The sequence below is a fragment of the Bacillus rossius genome, chromosome 17 (assembly GCF_032445375.1).
Source record: "Bacillus rossius redtenbacheri isolate Brsri chromosome 17, Brsri_v3, whole genome shotgun sequence".
NCBI lineage: Eukaryota > Metazoa > Arthropoda > Insecta > Phasmatodea > Bacillidae > Bacillus > Bacillus rossius.
In genome coordinates this window covers 16,456,345-16,469,504 of record NC_086344.1, presented here as the reverse complement: position 1 = coordinate 16,469,504, position 13,160 = coordinate 16,456,345, and the positions used below count along the sequence as shown (strand labels likewise).

General features: G+C 38.8%; 1 protein-coding gene across 1 annotated transcript in view; it reads right to left on the bottom strand.

The window, feature by feature from the left end:
- Positions 1–12,433, bottom strand: part of LOC134540695 (fatty acyl-CoA reductase wat-like) — a 34,392-nt gene extending 21,959 nt beyond the window's left edge. The window contains exon 1 of the mRNA XM_063383573.1: positions 12,352–12,433. The gene's annotated coding sequence lies outside the window, so the exon portion shown is untranslated. The remainder of the gene's footprint in view (positions 1–12,351) is intronic.
- Positions 12,434–13,160: the final 727 nt, after the last annotated feature.

Below are 13,160 nucleotides of genomic sequence, written 5' to 3'. Positions count from 1 at the left end.
AAGCAGTGATAAGATTTTTGATTGACACATATCATTTACGTTAATGTATGACCCGACGTTGTGTTATATTACTCAATAGACGACTTGGCCAAGAGCGTTTGTGCACTGAATCATGGGTATAGGAACAGCTGATTTTGCACAAATAATGTCTGAAAACGTATGTAATAACTTGGGCTGAACAGTTTTTATACATTATTTTATACATCTAATTCACTCTCATCAATAAATTTTAAAAGATAGCAAGTTTTGTTACTAGGCATTTCATCCATAATAAACGAGTCAACCAAAATAACCCTTACTGCTGTTGACAATTAAGGAGTACTTCTCGCAGATTTCTCAGCGTTTAAACATATTTTAATAATGGGCAGTAATTTCAAACTTGTATTTGGTGTTTATCTTATACTTTAGCTGGAGTCGCGTTACAAGCACGTAGCATTAATCCTACGGCAGAACGCGGCAGACGTGCGGTTGTTTGTGAAAAAAAAAACTGCTGTTTCTTCCCAGCATGCAATCTGTTGTGACGTCACAAGTAGTTTATTCCATAACTGTGTTGGGCAAGAACAAGATTTTATTTCGTTTATTTCGTAAATCTATTTCATGGCAAAATTAAATCATGAAGTCATTATTGTGCAATAGTTTTCTTTAATATAATCGTAAAAATGTACGGACCTGGAGCGGGAAATACGGTCCAAATGACATTTTCGTACGGACTTTTTTTGCTGAAGGGTTGGCAACGCTGCTCACACACTTTATGATCACCAAAATGGGAGGACAAGCTTGAACCTCCCCCGCGCTGAGGGTTTTCCCTGTGATGATGAAGTGGCGGTGGCAGATGTCGAATGACATGCCCTCCCCCCCTCCCACACAAAACTAGTTGGCCGCGACTATGTAGTTTCGGACTGGCGAATAAACTATTCCCATCAGTCCAGCATCGCGCTCAAACACACACAACGTACTTGGAAAAAAATAATGTGGTGTGGCTGTATTATGGACGCGGCCGTGTGTTGTACGCGAATACGTGTACGTAACAGGTAATATTTTCTATACAAACTATAAAATACGCTATATTTTTATTTTATTTTTACACCATATATATATGGCCTATATATATTCACTATAACTAATAGACTATTAATTCACTGTAACTAGTTTACACTAATGTTTTGTATATGCGATTGATAGATTTTGACGAGAGCTGACGATTGAAACCCAAACGAACGACGTAGCTAGCTTCTCCGAGTCAAAAGTTACACTAGATGGAAATCTCTAAACGCAGAAAAAAATGACCTCAAAATGGCGGCGCTTTCCCCTCCAACGCGTATGATGCGACACAGTCCTCGCTTAGCGTAACGAAATTCTTTGATCCTTCAGCTATCCAGTGGTGTAATTAAAATTTTTCGATGGAAATGATATATATCTTGCCGCAACACCAAACCGTATCCCCCGATTTTGTTATCATTCTGTTTTTTGAATTGCCTCCCACTATGGAAGCAATTTTAAAGACGTATTCACGTCAAAAAAAAACGCGTTGAAGCAATTTTAATGTAAATTCAAAATATTCAAATTTTACCTACCAGCATAACACACACGGGCAATTGTAAAAACAGAATATATAATAATATTATAAAGCTGAAGAGTTTGTTTGTTTGAACGCGCTAATCTCAGGAACCACTGGTCAGATTTGAAAAATTATTTCAGTGTTGGATAGTACATTTATCGAGGAAGGCTATAGACTATATTATATTATCAATAACATTAGGGATCCTTACTAAAAGTCCAATTTAGAATCAAATGCGTTGGAGGGGGTTAGATACAACATGCAGTACACGTACGAAGTGTGTGTTGACGATGCCGCAGGCGCTAGAAGTTAACGACTATTTCATTGTTTGTGCAGTCCACATCACCGTTGAAATTTTGCGGGTACTTTAAATATAAAAAATTGCCCCTTTTTTTCAAGTATATATATTTACAGACTTGAAACTTCACAGTAATGTTCCTTATGTTGCGCAGGATGACATTTTCCGAAAATTAGATCCCATGGGTGGTTAAAACCAGGCAACAGTGGGTACTTTGTCTGCATGAGAACAGGATTTTGCATTGTTCATGCCTTCTGCGTCTCCATGGCAACGGGCATCGCGTGGCAGTGGCGTACCCACAAGGAGGGGCATGTATAATGAGCGGCGCAAGAGTGATCTGCCTGTAGACTGCCGTAGCGAAGTACGGGTACATCAGTTGTACGTTGCGTGCACGAGTTGGGAAACCATCGGTGCTATTAATTTTCTTTCCTGTACATTATACAGCATTGTAATAAATATTCACTGAATTTTTTTTATTTACCATTACTGTAAATGGGAGATGTGGCTTAAATTTTTCCATTAGTATAGCCGTGCGAAGCCGGGTCGGGCAGCTAGTAATTTTATAATCCTAGAGTTAGATGGTGTACCTTAAATGTGGACGCTGATTCATCCAGTGCAAATATACACCGCTGTGGTCGCCAATGCGAAGGGGTGGCGTGCTGCTAGCTAGGCGCCGCAGTGGTACGACGCGTTAGGTTGGCTAAGCTGCGCCGATTAGGACATGGCGATTTGTAACCACCGCGCCGTAGAGAAGTAGTGTCGTCTAGCCGGTTCTTCTCCGCGCCATAGAAGCTGCTCTTTCCGACGAGTGTCATGCTCAGTATAGTATAGTATAGTAGTTATATTGTCCAAATCGACTACAAAAATATACACTTATATTGTACATGTAGTACAGGACTCGTCAAGAATATTAAACATTATGAATACACATTTAAGTGCAATCATATACACATAAACAAAAATAATAGTAAAAACAAATAATGTACATCATATCATAATAATAATACATTTTTAGCATAGTTATGCTTCCATAAAATCATTAATAGAATAAAAACTGAATTCCAAAGGCAAATCTTTCAGTTTTTTTTTTAAATGTACAAAGTTGGTTTTCTGATTTAAAATGTGGTGGAAGTTTGTTATAAAAACATATAGCAGAGTATCTCGGACTATTTGCAAAACATTTTGTACGATATTGTAATATATGAAAATTATTTTTTGTTCTAGTCGAATAATTATGTAAATTGAGTTCATTCAACTGTGAATGAGCAAATATAAGTAATTTCTAAATGTATAACGATGGTAATGTTAAGACACCTAAGCTTTTGAAAAGTTGTCTGCATGAGGTACGATAATCCACATGCATTGTTATACGCACGTAGGTTGGCAGTGCTGAGAGCTGGACGTCACGGTAATGTTAGTTAGGTTTGAATTATATATTTTAATTAAAAGGTGCCATTATTTTTCCTCTCCGTAACTTAAGGAGGTGCCTCCCATTTCAGATCATGATTTTATATTTGTATTAATCACTGATCAACTTAAGACTTTTTCAATTGTTTAAATTTCACGAAATGAAAATATATACAGCGCATACGTTTTGCATAATTAGCTGCTAAAGTTACATTTTTAACGTTTTTGGGTTTTACAAATACCTAAGGAGAATTTAATTTATTGCATAATTGAAACTTTTTAGGTTTTAACTGCATTGCCACTGGCTACCACATATGGTTTGCATTTCTATCACAAAAACTCATTCATGTTTCTTGGCTGTCAAAATCGGAACAAATTTGAGAATTTTGAAATGCCAGGTAAAATTAATTAATATTTTCTGAAAGAAATTCAAACCATTTCTTGAAGTAGCCAGTGGCATTTCAGTTAAACCTATAAAAGTTTCAGTTCTGCATTAAATTTAATTCTCCTTATTTGTAAAACCATAAAAAAAAAGTTAAAAATGTAACATTGGCAGTTAATTATGCAAACAGTATGCGCTGTATATATTTTTCATTTCGTGAAAAATAAACAATTGAAAAAGTCTAAAAGTTTATCCGTAACTACTGTACTGTAAATATAAAATCTTGACCTGAAATGGGAGGCACCCCCTTAAGCCCGGTGGGAAACGACGAAGGTGCCCTCGAAACAATCAGCAACGTCTTCAACTAATGCGGACAGAAATGTCCAAGTTCCCGCCCCTGTGCTGAGTAGTTTCTTTCCGCTGTCCAACTCTTCTTCCTGAACCAACCCTCTGCTTCCCGTGACCAACCTGCTTGATTTCAATGCATGAAATTTTTTTTTTTCAACCCGCATGTAAATGCCCCTGGTTTTTTTCCCGTGTGTCCATACCTGGGCCCAACTTAAACTAGTTTTAGACTAAAGCTAAAGAGTGAAAGCAGTCAGCCACGGCACCAATCGCACCCACGACTGCAATCCCTTTCCTAGCACATGATGCATGCTTCTTCTCCTGCATGATTAGAGCGTATAGGCTTCGGCCTGAGACGCACTATAGAACACCCCCCCCCCCCCACACACACACACACACACTTAGTTTTAAACTTAGGTTAGGAAAAAATAATCGAGCTCCCGCTAATTAATATTATTATTTCGGATCATGAGATAGGACCTGAACAGTAACTAAATTTTTTTTTCTTCCTTAGTTTTTGACGTGATAACGTCTTATAAATCGATGAACGCCGGCTGCACGCACGAAAAAGCATGACTCATTGTCACGTTCCGCCCTAGCCGAGCGTGCAAGAACCGGCCAACCACCGTGCGAGAAAATCTGATATAATATCAAACAAGTTAAGGCGGCCTTTTTAACTAAGTTTTCGTGATTATATTTAAACAAATTATTTAAATTAAATTTTGAAAAAAAAAACTGTAAATAATATTTGAAAATTAAAAAAGTATGTAATTATTCATCAATGTTTTCTTATGACGTTACCACGTAAAATTATCGTCCGTAAACCGACTTTACAGACAAACCCCCCCCCCCCCTTTTTTTTACTTTTTAACTTCACCCACCCTGGTCAGACAGACATGTGTCCTTATAAATTCAACTTCAAATGTTTCCTGATTAAATGCGCAACGCAGACGAACGGCGAGACACGAAAGGTAAATTGTAACTGTATTGGTTTTTTTAGCTTCCCGGACAGTGGTGGCACCGTCTTGCGTTCCTGTTTTTGGCAAAATTGTAGTTCTGATCGGCCACTGTGAATGACGCCCCGGTTGTCTTTTTGTTTTCTTGTCGCGTTGAATAGTGTGGCCTGTTCGCGTTATAGTGTCGCGTGTGCTATCTTGTTTCTTTCACAGTTTTCCATTTCTTTTAAATTAAGATTGCAGGCTTACTGTTATCACGTGCGATAACTGCAAATCGTGAAATCGTGCTTTGTATCTGATTATGGGTCATAATCCACTGGGTATTTTGAGTGGTGGACACGTCCTAGTTTTTGACTGCGTAGTTGCACTGTTTATTTCTCTGTCCCAGTTCCACTGCATTGCTTGAATCTGACTAATCGCGACGGGAAGTCTTCATTTCACAGACGAGAGAGCCACACCCGAAGTTCCCCGAAGTTCATGCTCGCTTCCCCCCCCCCCCCACCTCCGTTCTATCTCATTGTATACACCGGTGTGGCATTAAATTTTTCGGTCGATAAGGATAGGTTAGCTACATTATAAATAGTACTTTAAAACATTGTGGACGGTTGGTTATATTAGGTAAGTGTAGCTACATTAAAAATACTGTAAAATCATTTTATGGTTGCTTAGCAAATAACTTTTTAATATGTAGCTATCCAGGACTAGGAAACCGTTTAAATGATTTCACAGTATCTTTAATGTAGCTATCCTAACCAAATCAGCCGTTCACAAAGTTTTAAAGTATTTATAATGTAGCTAACCTAATCTAATTGACCATTAGTTATTATGAGTTACAATGAACCAAAAAAAAAAACCGAAGATGCACGATCGGGCGTTTGGCTCTCTCGTATGTGAAAATAAGGCTTCCCTATCGCGACTAGCATTGCCTTGCGTCTTAAGGCGCGTTCATGCGTGAACGAATATTTCCCTGGGATGACTGCACTTCAGCTTCCCTATAGCCTTCTCGCGTATTTATTTACGTAACTAGCTAATGCCCGGGTATGCTTTGCAATGCCTCTTGAATTCCCCCCCCCCCCCCAAATTTTTAAAAGTAGGTACACATGAATAGAGTGAGTGTGAGTGTGTCTCTATCCCGCTCTATCTCTATACCTCTCTGTAACTCTCTATATCTCTCTATCTCTATCTGTGTAGATATCTCTAAACTAACTCTATCTCTCTACATATCGCTCTCCCTACCTCTCTCCTTCACTCTATCTCCCGCTGTCCCACCCTCCCTACCACCATTATTATTCGGACTATAGCAAAGAGGAAATACTATAAAAATACTTACAGGTGACTATCCATACGACTCGCGCGCTACCTTAAATTACACTTTAAGGGTTGCTGTTATTGTAATCTCACCCAGACAGTGGTGACCTTACTTGTGTTGCGAAGGTCAAGTGTACCAAATTTCATCGAGATCAGATCAGTGGTTTAGGAACGCATAGAGGACGAACATAGAAAAATTTAAAAGTAATTCTAAGTGGCAAGTCCCATACAAAATTACCTTATTTGATTTTTTCGAATTTTAAGCTGTTCCTTTGGGGGAATCTAATGTTTTTTCCCCCCTAAACCATCCCTGTAATGAGGTGAACCAAAAAAAAAAAATCATTCGTTTCGGTTGAGCCGTTTTCTAGTTTTAGCGAGACTAACGCACGGCAATTGATTTTTATATATAGAGAAGATATTGATATGTATGGAATAGGAAATTTTACTACCCCACTTGCTATTGTTCGAATTGTGATTTTCAGCAATTATATGCGCATACGTTAAGCTCTTTCTATTGCGTGCTATAGGTAACCTATTTTCTATTTTTGATGTTACTATTTTCTTGTTAATGTTTTTGAAGATTTTGTTAAAGTGCATTTTGGTGACGTCTCTTGATAAGCAAGCTTGTAAAGCCGGTTTATTTAAATTGTTGATATTTGAATGTGCTCACGTTTTGGCCCGCTTGTGGGATTAAAGAATTTCACATGGACGGTGATGACCGTTTTAATACTTTAAACATACGACGTTTAAAACTAACAACAGAGTTTGGAGTATTTATTTTGTAACCCTTAAAATAAAATTGTATACTATAATATCTCTATAAATAAAATTATATACGATAATAATGTTTGCAGGATTTCACGGCCATTGTCTGAAGTTGCCTTGGCTTCTGGGTTGTAGCTGTGTCCTTGGCGAATAATTCACCGACGTTGCAGTCGCCATCATCAGGGAGCAGTTACCTACACTTTGACTTGAAAATTTTTTTGATAAGACAAACTATTGCTGCAGGGGGTTTTAAAACAGGGGTAATATTTAAAAAAGTTAATAATTTCGCTACCAAATACACTATTTAATTTGTTCTAATATAGTGTACAACCATTAATAATTATCTAAAACTTTCCACTGAAATAATTTTTTATAAGACCTAATATTGCTGCAAGGTGTGGAATAAACAGGGGTTAAATGTCAAAAAAAAAAAATTCCCTTGGTAGGAACTCTATCAAATTAGTTAAACTTGTTTGTAAACCTCTACAAATATTACCTATAACTTTTGTCTGAAAATTTTTTTGATACAATCAACCATTGTAACAAAGGGTGGATAAAGAAGGGTTAAAAAAAATTAAAAAAAGATATTAATATTTCCCTTATTAAGCACACCATAAAATCCGTTCAAATTGTTTGTATATATTATAATTTTTATCTGAAACTTTTGTATGAAATGATTTTTGATAGTATAAATTTATCTTTCTAAACATTATCTAACCAACCATTACTGCAAGGGATGGAAATAACAAGGTTTTGAAAGTTAAAAAAAAAAATCAGGAATTTATTTAATAGATATACTATCAAATCCGTTATAATTTGTTATCTGAATCCCAAACTATCTAAAACTTTGGCTGAATTTTTTTTAATGGAACAGAGTTTGAAATAAAAAAAAAATTCCTTAGTATCAAATCAGTTCGATTTTTTTAACCCAGCTTAATATTATCTTAAAACTTGGTGTAAAGAAAATTTTTATACGACCACGTTAATAGTGCAAGGTATGAAAAATAGAGTTATAAGGAGAGAAAAATTGAGTCTCTACCTTAGTTGGCATAATATGAAATTCGTTCTAAGCTATTTAATGCTGAATTCATTGAGTTAAAAAAAAAAACTTAAAAAATATTTTTGCTGCATATAAAATGAGAAAATGTTTAATCGATCAACTTTTAATATTGGAGATCATAAATATGTTATTGTAAATAGTTCTTCAAATTTCTTAAAATGTTCCAGAAGTTTCCAAAATATTTCCAGAAGAAATATGTCCTTAGAAATCTACTTAAGCCTGTAAGCTGTGCCGAAACTGATGTACATATTTTTATTTTAACGGACCGTGTAGCTACCAGTTCGGATGGAACACGTTTCTACGCCAATAATTATAGGACAAGGCCGAGTTATTTCGTTTGACCGTGAGTAAAAAGGTTTCATCTCAATTTTCTGTACGCAGGCAAAATTTTTCCTTCTTCTTAAATGTCGTCAGCGCAATTTCAGGGTCTTTCCCACGGAGTTCGGTCTGCGTTGCTTACAGAAACCAGTTGATGAATAATTATTTTTTGATTACGCGTTTCTTTTTTAACAACTCCGCGGCAAATTGTCTGAAGACGTAACGGACTATTACACGGGAGACGCTATAGCGAGTCGGAGAAGCAGGATGCTGCACAAAATTGACGAAAGAAAATGTTTCGGGAACTGATGGGTTCTATCCACTCTTTCTCGAATCGAAATCCCGAGTTCGATTCTGACAAGTCTCTCAAATCCGAATCCCAAGTTCGATTATTAAAAGAGAGCTTTGAATTATAATCCCAAATTCGATTCTTAAAAGAGTGCCTCAAATGTAAATTTAAAAATTGATTCTTAAAATAATTCCTTTGAATTCCAAATCCTGAGTTCCCATCTTAAATCCGTGCCTTGAACATGAATCCCGAATTAGATTCTTAATCGAGTGCATCAAATATGAATTCCAAGAACGATTCTTAAAAGTGTGCTTTGTATCCGAATCCTGAGTTCTAGTCTTCAAAGCGTATTTAATATCCGATTCCCGAGTTAGATTTTTGAGAAATATTAGAAGCAAAATTATTTAAATTTCAATACATAAAATTTTGATCCAACCGGGAATCGAACTTTGAATGCCTTAGCGTGAGTCGAGTTAACTGAACATGCTTTATTTTCTATGTCTTTGAAATGATTTGTTTTCTGGTAATTGTTTTTTCACCAACGAGCCAGGTATTCGCCCTTTAGTTACTGATTACTGAACAAGTCATGACTACGTGGCGGAGCTGTGGCCAGTAAGGACACCAGGCCTGGCCGGGGACTCGAACCCAGAGCCCCTCGCACCGGACGTCCCTCGCGATGTTTCCGCGACGTTGCCACGTCTACCCCCGGGCTCAGCTCTCGGCGGGAGTGATGTGATGCGAGGGAAGGGGGTAGGGTGAGGGAGGCCTGTTGACACCCGGCAGCACGACCCGGCAGCGACTATCGCCAGCCCCCCTCCTGCCCCTGAGACCATGGGCTGGCTGGGCGGTAGACGGCCCGCGCGAACTGCGCGCCAGAACACTGCTCTGGGACGAGGCCGAACAGCTCACTCGCCAGCACACAGGAAATAAAAACCTCCCTTTGCCAAGAAACAGTTTGGAATCCTACAAGAAATATGTTGTAATTTTTAACAACACGTGGCTGTTGTCATTTTCGCATATGAAAATACGTTTTCGAGATATAACTTAAAAATCTGACACATAATTTAATATTTTAATTGATGTTTCATTTAAAAATTATTTTTTCAAAACACGGACAATAATCGAATATTTTAAAAAAATTTGACTATTTTGTCGTGTCATGCTTATTATGTACGCAGAACGGTTTACAAAATATTTAACTATTGGAGTTACTGAGACAACACAGCATAAATTCCCGGGTAAGAATCCGAACCCAGTATTACTGTGAATACATACTATTGTGAAATGTTACAGTTGTTTTCATTTTAATGTACAAATGTACAAGTACCTGTAATTTTACATAAATATTTCTTTACCCCTAAAAAAAAAATTAATTACAGGGTACGAAATTCGTGATCAAACACTCTGTAACTCTCCGTACCATTACGTCATCAACATCAAGGTTTAACGAGAAACGACGTTGTACTCACGTAGCTTCTTCCACGACCTGACGGCACATCTTGGAGCGGGCAGTTCTGTTAAACCTCTCGGCTACCGGGGCTACGACACTGCTGAATGTGGAGCAGTGTCTGAGGCCACCCGTCTTCGTCAAGCCCTTGAAGGTCGCACTGTAGATCTGTCGGCGGGCACGAAGGTACACGGCCTCTCGTGTGGCGGGAGTCAGGCAGCACGTGGTGTCGGGAAGTATCGCACTAAGTAGCGCCCAGTCACGAGCCCGTACGTCAACTGGAGAACTTCTTCCCATCAGTGCCACGCGAGACGACAGTTTCCACGCTTGGCGTACGTCAACTGGAGAACTATCTTCCCATCTGCCATGCGAGACGACAGTTTCCACGCGTGGCGTACGTCAACTGGAGAACTTTTTCCCGTCTCTGCCACGCGAGACGACAGTTTTCATGTGTGGCGTAAGTCAACTGGAGAACTTCTTCCCGTCTCTGCCACGCGAGTCGACAGTTTCCATGCGTGGCGTACGTCAACTTGTGAACTTTTTCCCGTCTCTGCCACGCGAGACGACAGTTTTCATGTGTGGCGTACGTCAACTGGAGAACTTCTTCCCGTCTCTGCCACGCGAGTCGACAGTTTCCACGCGTGGCGTACGTCAACTGGAGAACTTCTTCCCGTCTCTGCCACGCGAGTCGACAGTTTCCACGCGTGGCGTACGTCAACTGGAGAACTTCTTCCCGTCTCTGCCACGCGAGACGACAGTTTCAATGCTGGGCGTACATCAACTGGAGAACAATCTTTCCGTCCCAGCCACGCGAGTCGACAGTTTCCACGCGTGGCGTACGTCAACTGGAGAACTATCTTCCCGCCCCCGCCACGCCTGCCAGAGGGCAAGTCCGTGCACCCCAGGGCGAATAGTATGCGCAGTTCATGGTCTGTGCCACGTACCATTGCTCAAACCAGGCACCAATGGTCTACGTCTTCTTTTGCCACTGCAGCAGTGCTTGCAAGCAACTACACGTGTGTTATTTGTGTTATTACCATCCGTAAACAAGCATCACGTACTGTCGCATGGAAAGAGTATGTTGGTAAACTGATACCACTCAAACTCATTTCGATGACTTTCAGAGTCATGAGACTAGTTACACATCACAAACCAAGCAAGGCTCACCAATCACCACCGCCTGTGCAGACAATCACTCCAAGGAAAACTACAAAACCTGTCTAAGTTGCGACGTGTTTGTGTTGCTCAATCCTTAATTTCATACTAATATGTGACTTGGCATGTACCTATACTCTCAACGAGGGTATACTGAGTATTTATTATGAAATTTGGTGCATAATTTTATATTTTAATCAACGTTTAGTTCAAGCAAAATTTCTTCAAACCATGGAAAAAAAAATTTAATTATTTTGTTTTATTATGCTGATTATGGTGCGCATTCAATACTGAAAAGCTATTTAGGGAACGAATTAGAAATAACTTTAATTTTGGGAGGTACTGGCTCAATACAAAGTGTAAATGTCCTGGAAAAAGACTCCAAACCCAGCATTATAGTGAACACTTTTTTTTGACGTGACAACGTCTAATAAATCGATGAACGCCGGCTGCACGCACGAAAAAGGATGACTCATTGTCCCGTTACGCTTTGTCCTGTTACGCTCATTGTACGCTTGCGCCGCATCTATCTCTCTTCCACTCGATTGGAACAACCATCGATTTGACTTTTTCGAGGCACATTAAACTTGAAACACTCCCATTCGTTTCCTACTTTTCCTATCATCGTCCTATCCTTAACAGAATAACACAGATTGGAAGAAGTTAAATAGCAAACATGTATAAAAGTTATAGTTAAAATAATCAGTTCGTTAAAGTAATAAACATATTTGAATTAATGAGTGCAAATAAAAGTAAATTTATCAATTAAATTGTAGATTTCATTTCACTCCTTCTTTGTATCAATACCAAATAGTGATAATTCAATAAAAACGATTCAATGTTATTCATAAAAGTATGCAATCATTTCATCAATGTTTTGTTATGAAGTTGTCACGTTGAACTATCGTCCGTAAACCGACTTTACAGACAATTTTTTTTTTTGTGGTGATACCTACAGTTGTTTTCATGTGAATGTGCAAACATCTGTAATTTTCCATGACTATTTCCGATCCATTAGCTGTGCAGGGACGAGCAAGGAGACCACGGCGTGGTTGGTACTCACGTGTGTGATGGCCGCTAGGTTGGCAGCACCGACCACCCAGCGAGACTGTCCGCGGAGGACTGAGCCAGCGGTCGCAGCGTAGCGATTCTTAACCCACGGGCGTCTGGCGGCAGGAATGCAATTGGCTTGGAGCGCCGAGCCTTCCCGAAGCCGGCCGAAGCGAAACGACGCGGCCACGTGACACGGGGAAAGAATGTTTTCCCTCACAATAACATTTAAGCTCCGAATTTTTTATTTTTTTTTCGATTATCACTGAGCATGAGCCTAACGCAGATTATTGTTTAGTAGAATGAAACGCATAATGAGAAAGGGGGAGGTGGTGTTAGTAGGCTATCGCGTTGCTCACCGTTTGATTTCAATATATTTCCTTTAGTCGGTGGGAATGATGAACTGATATAGATTTTTTTGACGTGATAACGTCTTATAAATCGATGAACGCCGGCTGCACGCACAAAAAAATTGTCACGTTCCGCCTGAGCCGAGCGTGCAAGAACAGGCCAACCACCGTGGGAGAAAATCTTCTATAATATCAACTAGGTTAAGGCGGGCTTTTAAACTAATTATATTACTTATTATATTTAAACAAATTATTTAAATTAAATTTGCAAAAACTGTAAATAATATTTGAAAATTAAAAAATATGCAATTTTTCATCAATGTTTTCTTATGACGTTATCACGTAAAATTATCGTCCGTAAACCGACTTTACAGACAACCTCCTTTTTATGAATGTGGATACATGTGATGGCAACTTACTTACCTTGCTATTTTTGTAAGGTTTTCAATAGGATTTGCATATCTCAACACTG